Here is a 13,855-nt window from a genome sequence, read left to right on the forward strand (position 1 = left end):
TTGAATTATGGTTCTGTGGACCACAGAGATTCCACATATTGAAATAGAAAAAAATCCAAGTGTGTTCTTGCTTAATATTTAATAAATGGACTTGGCTCGCATGGGCCAACTTCTGATAAGAAAAATATTAAAATTATGAAACTGTAGAGGGGGATTCAAATAGACCTAAAATTCCATCACCTGTCTCTGGACTGAGATTGCCAACAGACTCAAATATTCTGATAATTTTTCAGCCTCTCTGAGTGGGTGATGGAGGTGATCCAATATTAAGAGAACTCTGTGAAGTCTACCAAGTGACAAGGATGAGGGTCAATTGTGAAAAACAGAGCCATTACACAGGGACCACTGGTGGCAGGAAGCTTTTCCGGATTTGCACACGTGCTTCACCCTGTTGCAGCCACTTGATCTCCAGGACTCACACGATGAGTCTGGCTGCCGTTTACAGGAGACAGGAGCTCAGGCTCCTGGGCTTCTCGAGGTCAGATACTCACCCTTTAAATGGCAGATCTTATTGATCCTTTCAAGCCATCTGACTTCAGAGTGTGCAATTCTTCATATTTTCTGGGAGACTGTGGTAAGAAAATCACCTGTGTTCCTAAACCAACCAGAATGAAGGCAACAGAAAGCTAATGTGAATCTGTGTCCTCCAAGAGACTGACTCTCGTTGCTTTGGAGGGTCTTCTTTCCAATGAAACATATATTAATTTAATTTACCAAAATATTGTACAGTTTATTTTACATGCCATATTCCTGGATGAGGATGGATAGAAAGAGAACAAGAAATATCCCTTGCAGTAAGATATCCCCATGAAAAACTCAAGGTCATCCCAAGGAATGATTTCTAGGATATATGATCATTTTTTTAATGTCTAAAGGAAAGTTTGGTAATTTGCATCAAATAGAATCCAGGCATGTTTGGGCAATGAAGGGATTAGAGAGGAGAAATGTCTTCCAGATGCTGCAATGGAAATTTGCATATTGGTGGGAGAAAGGGACATTGGGACTCCAGAAATTTTCCTCATAGCAACAGTATTGGCTGAGATGGATGAATTTTAATACTTATGATAATGAATTTCTTCCTTTTCTCATAAGGCATGTACTCCATGTGCCTTGGCCCCAAAGATGGGAAAACACCCCGAGCTGAATGGTGTTGCTAACCTAAGAAGCACCTTTTACTCTGAAGTGGGAATTGGGATTGTGGCCAACACCCTCCTCTTTCTGTTCCACATCATCAAGTTCCTCTGTAACAAGAGGCTCAAGAGCATGGACTGGATCATTGGTCTCTTGGCCCTCACCCACCTACTGATGCTGCTCACCATGGGTTCCTAGCTGCAGACACTTTGTCACCTCAACAGGGACTTTGGGGTGACAACAGATGCAAATCTGTCACCAACTAGTACAGGTTGATGAGGGGCCTGTCCATTTCTGCCACCTGCCTGCTGAGTGTCCTGCAGGCCATCACCCTCATTCCCAGAAGCTCCCCCTTGACAAAGTTCAAGCCTAAGTCCCCTCAGGACAGCATGAGGTCCCTTCTCTTTCTGTGGGTCTTCTATTTGTCCTTCAGTGCCCACTTCTCCATCTCTGTGGTCAATGACTCCAACGGGATGACACCCAATCTAATATTCCTCAGTGACTCCTGCACAATATTACACAGGAGCTACTTCCTCAGGCATTTATTTACTGTCCTGGGTGCATTTCAGGTTGTCATCGTCCTTATAGGGCTCATGGCCCTCTCCAGTGGATACATGGTGACCCTCCTGTGTAGGCATAAGAAGCAGTGCCAGCACCTCCACAGCACCAGCCTGTCTCCAAAAGCCTCCCCAGAACAGAAGGCCACCAGGACCATCCTGCTGCTCCTGGGTTTCTTTGGTCTCATGTACTGTTTGGACTGTTTGATGCTGGCCAATGGCTATGCCACCATCAGTCCTTTGGTTTTCATCTGCACTGAAAAACAAAGTGTTACCTTTTTGAAAGGCTTGTGGCAGAAGAATCATCAATGCTTAATCATTGCATGACGGATCAGTACCCTGCAGGAGCCACCGCCCAGCTTTGACAAAATGAACCATGGAGTGGTTGGTGCATGTGCTCTCTGTGTTGAAGGAATACAGGAAGTGGGTTTTTTAAATTTCTTTTTCTTTTTAATTTTTTTAAATATTTATTTTTTAGTTTTAGGTGGACAAAATATTTTGATTTTATTTTTATGTGGTGCTGAGAATCAAACCCAGTACCTCACACGTGCTGGGTTAATGTGCTCCCACTTGAGCCCCAGCCCAAGTGGGCTCTTTTTTTTTAATATTTATTTTTTAGTTCTCAGCTGACACAACATCTTTGTTGGTATGTGGTGCTGAGGATTGAACCCGGGCCGCACGCATGCCAGGTGAGCGCGCTACCTCTTGAGCCACATCCCCAGCCCCAAGTGGGCTCTTTTAAATGATTACTTTGAAATCTGTGAATGAGAAACACCTCCCAAATGCTCCAAGATAAAGTAAGAACTTCATATTTCTGATTGATGTGGACAAGGGAACCCCAAGAGGCCACTATCACCTTATCTGTCTGTGTCCCTACATCTATAGATATGCATAAATGTATAAATGTTGGTCAAATCCAACATTATTAAGTTCCCTCCTATGTTTTTGCAAGGGCCTAATAGGGTTAGCCTGGATACTTAGTGCTTGGTCAACTGGGAGTTGCTTTTTTGAATTTTAGAAGTGATGGCCTAACTTCATTATCTGCATGTGGATATTCAGGTTTCTCAGCTCTGCTTGGTGGAAGAGGTGCCCTCTCCTCTTGGAATGGTCTGGCATTCATGACAAAAAAGCATTTGACAATTTCTGTCAGGGTTTGCCTCTGGATTCTCTATTCCATTTGTTGATTTTGAAGCTACTACCACACTCTGTAGATTGATATCTACCAGAAATGTTGACTTCCAGAAATGATGCCTCTGGCATAATTTAGAAATCTGTATGACCAGAATCACAGCCTTTGAAATGGGAGACCCCAGTCTCCTTTGCTAGCAAAAAAAAAAAATCTTCTTTTTCCTTTTTGTTCAATAAAAAGAAAGAAAGATTTCTATGTCTATTAGGATGGATTTTTTTCTGCTTTTGTGAAAAAAAATATCAGTGGGATTTTGATGGGGATGGTTGATGACTTTGCATGGAGTTGGATTCTTAGCAATAGTAATTCTTCCAATTGATAGACCCAGGGGTGAAGGATCAGGAGAGCCAGCAGGTAGTTTTTAAATGTTCAATGTTATTATTTATCCAGAAAAGGCAAATCATTGTGACAGTGACCTGTTCCCTGGTTCCCAGTTGGATAGTTAATTAGGAACAAAAAAGCAAAATTAAATGCTGGTGAGGATGTGGAGGGAAAAAGCTCATTTATTGTGGGAAGGTAAATTAGTATAATAATAATAAGGGTCAGTGTGGAGACTTCTCAAGAAACATAAATAGATCCACCAAAGGATCCAGATATCCCACATCCAGAGGAAATAAAATCCTCACCAGAGTGATTCTTCAAGACTGTGTTTTTCATATCACCATTGAAAACAGCTAAGATTCCCTAAGCCCAGGTGCCCACCCACCCACGGATGGATAAAGGGGGTCACCTTCCCACACCCCAAGAGTCTGTTGAACTTCTCATGAAATCTTTCTTGTCCCACATTTAATCTCACAGGTTCAAAATGCACAGTGTCATCCACAGTGTGCCATCCATAGTCTGCTGGCCAGCAAATCCCAAGTGTGAGGGCAGAGGTCCGGGTTACCTTCACACCAAAGTACAAGTGAGCCTGGTGGTTTGCCGCCCAAGACCCAGGAATACGAGTTCCAACAGCTGGGCTGGAGGAACATATGTGTCCATTCATCTGGTCTCTTTTTATTAGTCATTTAAAAATTCTCCTTCCCATTTCCCTAATGATGAATGTGTCTGAAAGGCATTTTGTTAGGAAGACTATTTAGAGAAGTTGAACCTCAACCCATTCAGGTCTGTAGGCTCATGCTTATTTTTTTAATGACATATTTTCATGCAAATGCAGTTACAGAGAAAAAATGTGCACCATGTTATGTTCTTCACCTTTAAGCAAATTGGACTTGACTTGTCTTTATTGAGTAATTCAGGGACACAGATTCTCCTGCAGGTATGTTTGCATTTCCCAGTCCTGACAGCTTTGTGGTGAAGCTCCTTTGCGGTTTCTTGTTAGTAGCGTAATTTTTGTTCTACAGCTTCTGAAAACACATTTTCACATATTCTTAGGGTCTAGCCAGAAGTGTGAACCCTGAGCTGGATTTAAAACCTTCCAATTTTCAGAAACAATGGATGATTGTCAGCAAGGTTTTTCAGGAATAGCTGTTATTCATTCACCTAAACCTCCTCCAGGTTTTCCTCCTCCATATTCCTGGAGCTTGTAGATCTTACAGAGCCTCTGGCCACAGCAGGGCACCTGGTGGGTGGTGGCTGTGCCCTCCCTGAGGTGCAAGCTGCATCTAGTGCTCTTCAGAGTTTCCCAGATAGAACTTGCCACAAAGTAGAGCTTGCTGCCTAATTTCTTCTAAGAACAAAGATTCATACAGCAGGACCAGTCTCATCTTCTGCATCTCTTTTTTTCCATTTTACCTTAGGATACAGAAGGTGAAGGGAGCCTTGGTGAGTTTTATCTACATGATAATGACACAGCAAAGTATTATTATTTTGGTACCAGGGATTGAACCCTGGGTGCTTAACCACTGAACCAAATCTTCAGCCCTTTTTTTAATCTTATTTAGAGAGAAGGTTTTGCAAAGATTTTTACGGCCTCACTAAGTTGCTAAGGCTGGCTTTGCAGTTATTATCCTCTAGCCTCAGCCTCCCAAATGCTGAAATCATAAGCATGCACCCCCATGCCTGGCACAGGTTAGTTTTCCTATGATTTATGTCACTCTCTGTGGAAGGTCCAGTATTTTTGAGAATGTTTTCTTTCTCTATTTTATAAAATGTGATAGTTTTTGCTTTTGAAACTGCATGTTTTCCAGGTACCATTTCACGGCTAAGGAGCCCCCTTGATCACTCTGCAGTGAGGGAAGGGAGATTTCATCTTGTCCCTGAGCCTCTAGACTCCTGTTTGGTAGACAAGTGTGAGTGGCAAAGTCATGGCTGGGAAGTGACATGTGTGACAATTTCTTTTAGCTTGATTTTATTCAAGGCTCCTATTCACCAGAATGTTTTCTAATAAAAATGAGATATTAACCCAGACATAGCTACATACCTATCTTTAAAATACTTACATGTAATATTTCAGTGAGTAAGTTGCATGTATTTGATGGGTTTGCTGTACAGATACATTAGTGTGTGATAGAAAATTTGGAGAGAAGCTGGTTATGGTGATGCATGCCTGAAATCCCAGCAGCATGGGAGGCTGAGGCAGGAGGATCATGATTTTAAAGCTAGCCTCAGCAATGAAGTAGGGCCCTAAGCAACTTAGCACAATCCTGTCTCTTAATTTTAAAAAGAGGTGGGGGTGACTTAGAATGTGGTTCAGTGGACACACACCCCTGGGTACACATCCTCCACCAAAAAATGTTGGACCCAGATGGATAACTCCAGACGTGTGCGACCTCGTCTGTTCTACACAGTTAGGTTTTGTAGTTACAAATGTTCTCTCACTCTTGTTTATGCTCTGGAGAAACGTGACTCATTGTTCTTGCTGCTATTGTAGAATTTTACCTTCATAAAAATAGGACTTTTTGGGAGTGGCCCCTGCTCCAAAGACTAACTTCCCCATCCCCAGAGAAGAGCTGTCCAATAGTGAGCACTGCTGGCTCATATGATCCTTACCCACCAATCAGACTAGCCCTGCTGGCTCACATGTTTCTTACCCAACCATCAGACTAGCCATGCTGACTCACATGATCCTTACCCACCAATCAGAAAGCACCCCAAGTCAACTGTCAAAGCCTTCAACCATTAAACTATCATAACTCTCAAACCACCCCCTGGCTCTATAAATATGCAGAGCTGTTTCTCAATAAATGGCCATTTTCTCCAACAACGAGCCTTGTTCATTCTTTCAGGACTTACCAATCATTTAAAAAAAACAATGAACTGAGGTCTTAATTTCTGAATAGCATTGAAAATTCATGTCTTCTTCTCATCCCAGCTTTATCCAAAAATTTTATATTCACATGACTACATTATTTGAAGTAACATGAATATAATTTCATCTGATGCATAGATTTACAGGTTGTTGTAGCATGTGCTCTAAGAGTTTTACAAGGCTGTATTTGGGTACCTCAACTTTTAAAATCAATTAAATGCAATGAAAGCAAACTCTCCATTTTCCAGATATGGCATAAGAGCTGAAAAAATTACCAGAATAGTACAGTACACTGGAAATCTCTGTTTGGAGAAAATTGATGGAGCTTATGACTATTTGAATTCACACAACTGTTGGTTCTGACATAATAATCAAAGTATATAAAATATGTAGCTATATAGAAAAATTCAAATAGTCATAAGCTCCATCAATTTTCTCCAAACAGAGATTTCCAGTGTACTGTACTATTCTGGTAATTTTTTCAGCTCTCTGAGTTAGCGACAGAAGGTGATCAGATATTAAAACAATCCTAAGAATTCTACCAACTGACATAAATGAGGATCTGCATTTTAAAAATTAGAACAATCCTGGAAAGATAACCCATGCAGGAAGTTCTCCCTGTGTGACTTGTGTGCTTCATCCTCCTTACATCTGAATTCATTAAATAAAAATTCCCCAGGGCACACCTTCCTCAACTACTGGAAAACGCCATATTACACTCTGTTTTTATAAATTATACAACCCCAATTTTTTACAGGTAGATTTACACCACGTTGATTCCTTTGTGAGCGATGGTAACTTGACTGAATGATTTCAAGATTCATCTGTGGTTTCTTATTCAACAGCTTCACCTTCCTATTTTATGCTATGTTTAGTATTTAATGCAATATTTGGTCTTTGCATATTATACCACTGAAGATTCCACCCCTTGTGTGTAGATGTATACAGTTTTGATTCTGATGCCTATGCAAGAGAGTCGCCATGTACCCTCTTGACATAATAGATTCAGGACTCATCTGTGGCTTCCTATGCATCAGAATCTTTTTTTTTTTTTAAAGAGAGAGAGAGAGAGAGAGAGAGAGAGAGAGAGAGAGAGAGAATTTTTTAATATTTATTTTTTAGTTTTCGGTGGACACAACATCTTTGTTGGTATGTGGTGCTGAGGATTGAACCCGGGCAGCATGCATAGCAGGCGAGCACGCTACCGCTTGAGCCACATCCCCAGCCCCCATCAGAATCTTTTTCCTATTTAATGTTGAGTAGAACTCCATGATATATCCAGACCATATCTTCATACATTCATATGCTTGGGAATATCAGACTGTCTCTATCACTGACTATTATAAATATGGAATCCTGAGCAATGGTGTTTAAATAATAGTAGTTGTCCTTATATCCGTTTTTTTGTTATATTCATAAAAGTTCAATTGATAGATGAGACGGCAGTTATAATAAGGGATGTTTACAATCTATTAGGCATAAAGGAGATTTCTGAGATTCTTGATTTATTAAAATTGCTGCAATCTTTCACATACCTATAAATGTATGGACTGATTCAGAAAAAGAAAGTGATATTTACTACCTAGGGTTCCTTTCACACATCAATCAAAAATATAAAGTTATTAGCTTTGTTGGAACCATATGCACAATAATCTGTACTTATTATTCTCAGTTTCAAGCTTCAATGTAATCATTTTTAAAAACCACTTTATGCATTCATCCAACATGGAGAGCAAACTCACTATGCCATGATGTGTCAGTGCTTGGCGGTGCGGTAGCTCAGGTCAAGAACTGATCCATCATGCAATGATTCAACGTTGACTGTCCTTCCTCCACAAACATTTCAAAAAGGCAACACTGTCTTGCCGTGCAGATGAAAACCAAAGGACTGATGGTGGCATAGTCATTGGACACCATGATCTGGACAGAACAGCACACAGGGTCATTGTTCCACATGGTTCTTGAGGAGGAGACAACGCAGTCCAAACAGTACATGAGCACAAAAAATCCCATGAGCACCAGGATGGCCCTGGTGGACATCTGTTCTGGGGAGGCTTTTGGAGACAGGCTGGTGCCATGAAGGTGCTGGCACTGCCGCTTATGCCTATGCAAGAGGGTCACCATGTACCCACTGGAGAGGGCCATGAGCCCTATTAGGAAGAAATCCCTTAAGGCACCCAGTACGGTAAACAAATGCCTGAGGAGGTAGCTCATGGGCAAGATAGTGCAGGAGTCACTGAGGAATATAAGGCCCTGTGATGTTACAGTGGAGTTGTCAACAGCAGAGATTGAGAAGTTGGCACTGAAGGACATATAAAAGACCCACAGGAACATAAGGGACCTCAGACTGTCCTGTGGGGACTTAGGTTTGAACTTTGCCAAGCAGGAGTTTCTGGGGCTGAGGGTGATGGCCTGCAGGACACTCAGCAGGCAGGTGGCACAAATGGACAGGCCCCTCATCAACCTGTACAAGTAGGTAATTGATTGAAATGTGACATCACCCCAAAGCCCCCCTGAGATGTAAAAGTGTCTGCAGCTAGAAATCCCATGGTGGGCAGCATCAGGAGGTGGCTTAGGGACAATAGACTGATGATCCAGTCTGTGTTCTTGAGCCTCTTGTCACAGAGGAACTTGATGACATGGAACAGAAAGAGGATGTGTTGGCCAAGATCCTAATTCCAACTTCAGAGTAAAAGGTGCTTCTTAAGTTAATAATGCCATGCATCATGTGTTTTTTTCTCATCTTTTGGGGTAAGAAATCATGGAGTACATGTCTTAGGAGAAAAGTAAGAAAATTCATTATCCCAAATATTAAATTTCATCCATCTCAGCCAACACTGTTGCCAGGAGGAAAATTTGTTGGCCTAGCCCAATGCCCACTTTCCCCTCTAACTGAAGTTTTGCTGACACACTCTGGAAACCATTCTTTCCTCTCTTTTTCCCATCATTTTCCAATAATGGCTGGATTACATTTTATGCAAAGTATGAAGTGATTTCCTGTGCGTTAAAAATTGTCACATTTTGGGATGGGGATGTGGCTCAAGTGGTAGCATGCTCACCTGGCATCCTGGCATGCGTGTGGCCTGGGTTTGATCCTCAGCACCACATACAAATAAAGATGTTGTGTCTGCTGAAAACTAAAAAATATTAAAACATTCTCTCTCTCTCTCTCTCTCTCTCTCTCTCTCTCTCTCTCTCTCTCTCTTTAAAAAAAATGTCATATGTTAAAGAAAATCTTCCCGGATACAATCTTGAATTTTTCTTGGTGATATCTTAGTGCAAGGGTGGCCTATGTGTCCTTTCCTGTAGTAAGGACTATGTACTTTTGGGTCAATTGAAATTGTGATGGTTTAATTAGAAAGAAAACCCTCCTAAGCAAGGAGTCTCAATGTTTTAGGCCATGCATATTTATGTTATATTCCTGTTACCTTTATTCTGGTTTGTTCATGAACACATGCAATTTTGTTAATACATTCACAGAGAAAATGCTAAGTATTGCAACCTCTGAAGTCAGATGGCTTGAATATACCTATGTAATCTTCCATTTAAAGGGTAAGTTTTCAACTTTGAGAAGCCCATGAGCCTGGGCTCTGGGCTTGTCTCATCTATAAGCTGAATAAAACCTCATTGTGTATGTACACGAGATACCGTGCATGAAACAGGATGAAGCATATTTGGCATAGAGGGAAGACTTTCTGCACAGTAGGATCTCTGTGGAATTGTTCAATTTTTTAGACTTCTGCAGATCTTCATTCATAGAAATCTCTTAATAGTTGATCATCTCTATCACCAACTCAGAGAGGCTAAAAAAATTACCAGAATTACAATCTGTTGGCAATCTCTGTTCAGAGAAAATGGAAGAGATTTTAGAATGATTTGATTCCCCTAAACAGCTACCTAAGTTAAGAATTTTTGTTATCAAATAAAAATTTGACCTATGTGATCCAAGTCCAGTGTCAAATACTAGCAGAAACACATTTCAGTATTTTTCTACTTTAATATGGGTAGCCAGGCACGGTGGCACATTCCTGTAATCCAGCAGGTTGGAGGCTGAGGCTACAGGATTGCGAGTTCAGTGTCAGCCTCAGCAATTGTGATGCACTTAGCAACTCAGTGAAACCCTGTCTATAAATAAAACACAAAATAGGGCTGGGGATGGGGCTTGCTTGTTCAGTGTCCCTGAGTTCAAGCCCCAGTACTAAATCAAAAACAAACAAAACAAAACCTTAAATACGTGGAATCATCGTGGTAAACAGAACCATAATTAAAATAAATACATATTCTCTCCACTTGAGAAATTTATTACAGTGTAAGTATCCAACCTAACTTTGAAATATGAATCTTTTTGGAGTCCAAGTTTTCCATCTTCCTTCAAGAATGCAATGTTATTTCTCCTGACTCAAGTGGTCCACATGTAAAAATGATACTTGGGTTTATTATATTGATGCCTCACACATACCAGATAAATTATCTACTACTGAACTACATCTCCAGCTCTGATTCTAGAGAATTTTGAAATGACTTACTGGCAGAATGTTTTCCTGGAAAACATATATATTTAATTTAATTTAAGCATCTCCTATGAGTAATAATTGAGATTTAATTTGTGTTTTCACATACTGAACCATAATAACACCTGAAATAAAAGTCTTATTAGTTCATGAGCTTATGGATGTAAAAGACACTAACGAATTCCCAGCTACTCAGGAGGCAGAGACAGGAGGATGTCAAGTTCAAGGCCAGCTAGCACATTAGAGAGACCCTGTTTCAAAATAACAAATTAAATTTGGGCTAGGGATGTACCTCATTGGTAAAGAGCTCTGGGTTCAATCCCTGGTACAAAAACCAAAAGTGCTAAGGAAAGCTGACATCTTAAAGATGTGTGAACATTTTTGTTGCCACGTGAGAATCCAGAGTGTAAGTACAGGTTTTGTTTAAACATTGAAATGCAGATTTATTTTTTTATTTTAACCTTTAGCTGACATAATATCTGAACTTAGGGAGTCTCATATTAGAATTCAATACATGTTGACATTGCTAGCTGAACACTTCAGGGGAATTAACATTTTGATTATCTCAAATTGTATAATTTCTTAGTGTGCAGAGTCTCAAAACTCTCATTTGGTCACCTGTAATCACCTGATGTAGACTCTGGAGACCACATTGAACTATAGACATGAGAAATACTGACCCCCAGCCCTGCAGCTGTGCCCAGATGCCCCTCACCCCTCCTCTGACTACTCCTTCCACTGCCTCTTCCCAGCCTCTGCTGAGCTGCACTTCTATGTGGGCAACATATTTAGATTCCCTACATGAGTGAGGACATGCAGTAATTGACTGAAAGGAAAATTCTATAAAAAAATTTCAGGGAAAAAGTTCATTTTTTTCTGAAATTTGGTGAACAGGCAAATATGATAATTTTATTTTTTCACTCATTAGCATATTTGGTCTGCTCTCAGGACAAGCTTGAGAAAGACACTTGAAGTATTTTACATAAGGGCACATCTGTTAGATGTGTTATGTATCACAGATGATCACAGGCACATGGCCCTGTTATTCTAGGATGTCCTTGTACATAAAACTGATGCACATCTCTTCTCATATACCTGTTTATTTCAAGGTAATATATGTACTGGTGAAGATTTACAGTATGTCTTTACAATATGTATATTATCCATTGTTTCTGTGAATTGAAAAGATTTAAGAAAAGCTCAGGGTTTCCAGGGTTTGTTCTATCTATCTATCTATCTATCTATCTATCTATCTATCTATCATCATCATCATCATCTATCTATGATCTATCTATCATCTATCTACCTCTCTCTCTCTCTCATTTATTTACAACATTCTACAATAAAAATTTAAAATGATATTGCTGAAGTTGCATTCTTTTATGCCATTTCTGGAAAATGGAGACTTTGATTCATTATGTTTAATTTATTTGAAAACATGGGGCCACTCAAACACCTACCATTATAAAATTTATAGTAACATTTTAATCACCTGTAATCAGAGAATTTGATAAAATTTTCTTCAGTGTTACTTAAAAATCTGTTCGTTCAAAGGTAGATATTTTGGAGAGAGCATGAATGAGAAGAAGCCATGAATTTCCAGTACCATACAGGAATTAAAACCTCAGTTCATTGTTGCTTTAAAATGACCAGAAATTCTTATTTTTTCTGAAAGTGAAATTCCAGGATAGTAGCAAGAAAAAAAAATACCCTTTCTCCAGTGCATATGAGAGTAAGAGAACACACTAACTACAAAAACTAACTGTGAAGAAGAAGGAGAGATCACATGTTTCTAGAGTTACCCAGGTGTGTATATATATTTTGTTCCAGGGTTTGTACCTATGGGTAACTGATCACTGACCAACATTTTCAGTTCACTCCACCTATTTTTAAAATTAAGAGACAGAGTTGTGGCTAAGATGCTTAGGGCCTTCCTAGACTGCTGAGGCTGGCTTTGAAATTTTGCTTCTGCCTCAACATTTCCCCTGGAATTATAGTCATGCACAACTGAGCCTGGCTTCTGTCCAAAGTTTAGATCACATACTGATGTATTCGTTTATCATATGCATCAGACACATAGGCCTTATTCACTTAAATTTTATAAGATATATAAGTGTTCTAAAGGTAAGTATATAGCTATGTCTGTGTTAATATCTCCTTTATATTATATTCTGGTGAACATGAGGCCTTCATAATACAAGCTAAAATAAATCACCAGGCAAGTCCTCTCCCAGCCATGAGTCCTGGCACTCAGCACAAAAGAGACTAGAGGCTCAGGGACAAGATGAAATCTTCCTACCCCACTGCAATGTGTTCAAGGGACCTCCTCATCTAAGGCTATTAACACAGTGATGGTACTTGGAAACATACAGTTTGAAGCAAAAACAATCATTTTTTAAAACAAGATAAAGCAAACTATCCTAAAAAAGTACTGGACAGTCCACAGAGGGGGACATAAATCACAGGGAAAGTAACATGGGTTGGGCATGGTAGTGCACATCTGTAATCCCCACAGAATGGGAGTCTGAGGCAAGAGAATTGCATTTTTGAAACTAGCCTCAGCAAATTAGTGAGGACCTAAGCCTTATAGCAAGAGCCTGTCTCTAAATAAAATGTTAAAAAGATTAGGGATGCGGCTCAGTGGTTAAGAACCTCTGGGTTCAAACCTTGGTACCAAAATAATAATAATAACAACAACAACAACAACAACAACAATAACAACAACGACAGCAACAGAGGGGCATAATTTGTTTTCTCTTTTCCATGAACTTAAGCCTCCCCCTGCTCCCATCGCCTACTGTATGTTAACTAAAGATGAACAATTGAGTTCTGGGAGGGGCTGGTCCTGCTTCATGTGAATTTGTGACTGAGGGGAAAATGGGCAGTAAGCTGTACTTTGCATCACAATTCTAGCTGGGAAACTATGAAGAGCACTAGGGAGGAACAGCTTGCACATCAGGGAGGGCACAACCACTACCAGCCAGGTGCTATGATGTGTGAAAGACCACTGTGAAATGTACAAGCTACAAGAATATGAAGGAGGAAAGCCTGTAGAATATTTGGGTAAATGAGTGATGGCTATTCCTGAAAAATCTGGTTGATGATCACCCATTGTTCCCATACATTGGACAGATTTCAGTAAAGCTCAGGGTTCCCAGCTGTGAATATACAATAACAATAGTTTGAAATATGTCTTCAGGTTCATTATAAGAAAAGTTACTTTTTAAACAGCAACAGGAAACTCCAAAGGAGCTTGTCACAGACACTAAGCTTTCCTTAC

General features: G+C 40.0%; 2 pseudogenes; one reads left to right on the forward strand and one right to left on the reverse strand.

Annotated features, from left to right (window-relative positions):
- Positions 1-1,122: 1,122 nt before the first annotated feature.
- Positions 1,123-2,015, forward strand: LOC113177056 (vomeronasal type-1 receptor 90-like; annotated as a pseudogene).
- A 5,828-nt stretch (positions 2,016-7,843) lies between these two features.
- On the reverse strand, positions 7,844-8,807 carry LOC113177057 (vomeronasal type-1 receptor 90-like; annotated as a pseudogene).
- Positions 8,808-13,855: the final 5,048 nt, after the last annotated feature.

The sequence above is a fragment of the Urocitellus parryii genome, chromosome 7 (assembly GCF_045843805.1).
Source record: "Urocitellus parryii isolate mUroPar1 chromosome 7, mUroPar1.hap1, whole genome shotgun sequence".
NCBI classification, from domain to species: Eukaryota; Metazoa; Chordata; class Mammalia; order Rodentia; family Sciuridae; genus Urocitellus; species Urocitellus parryii.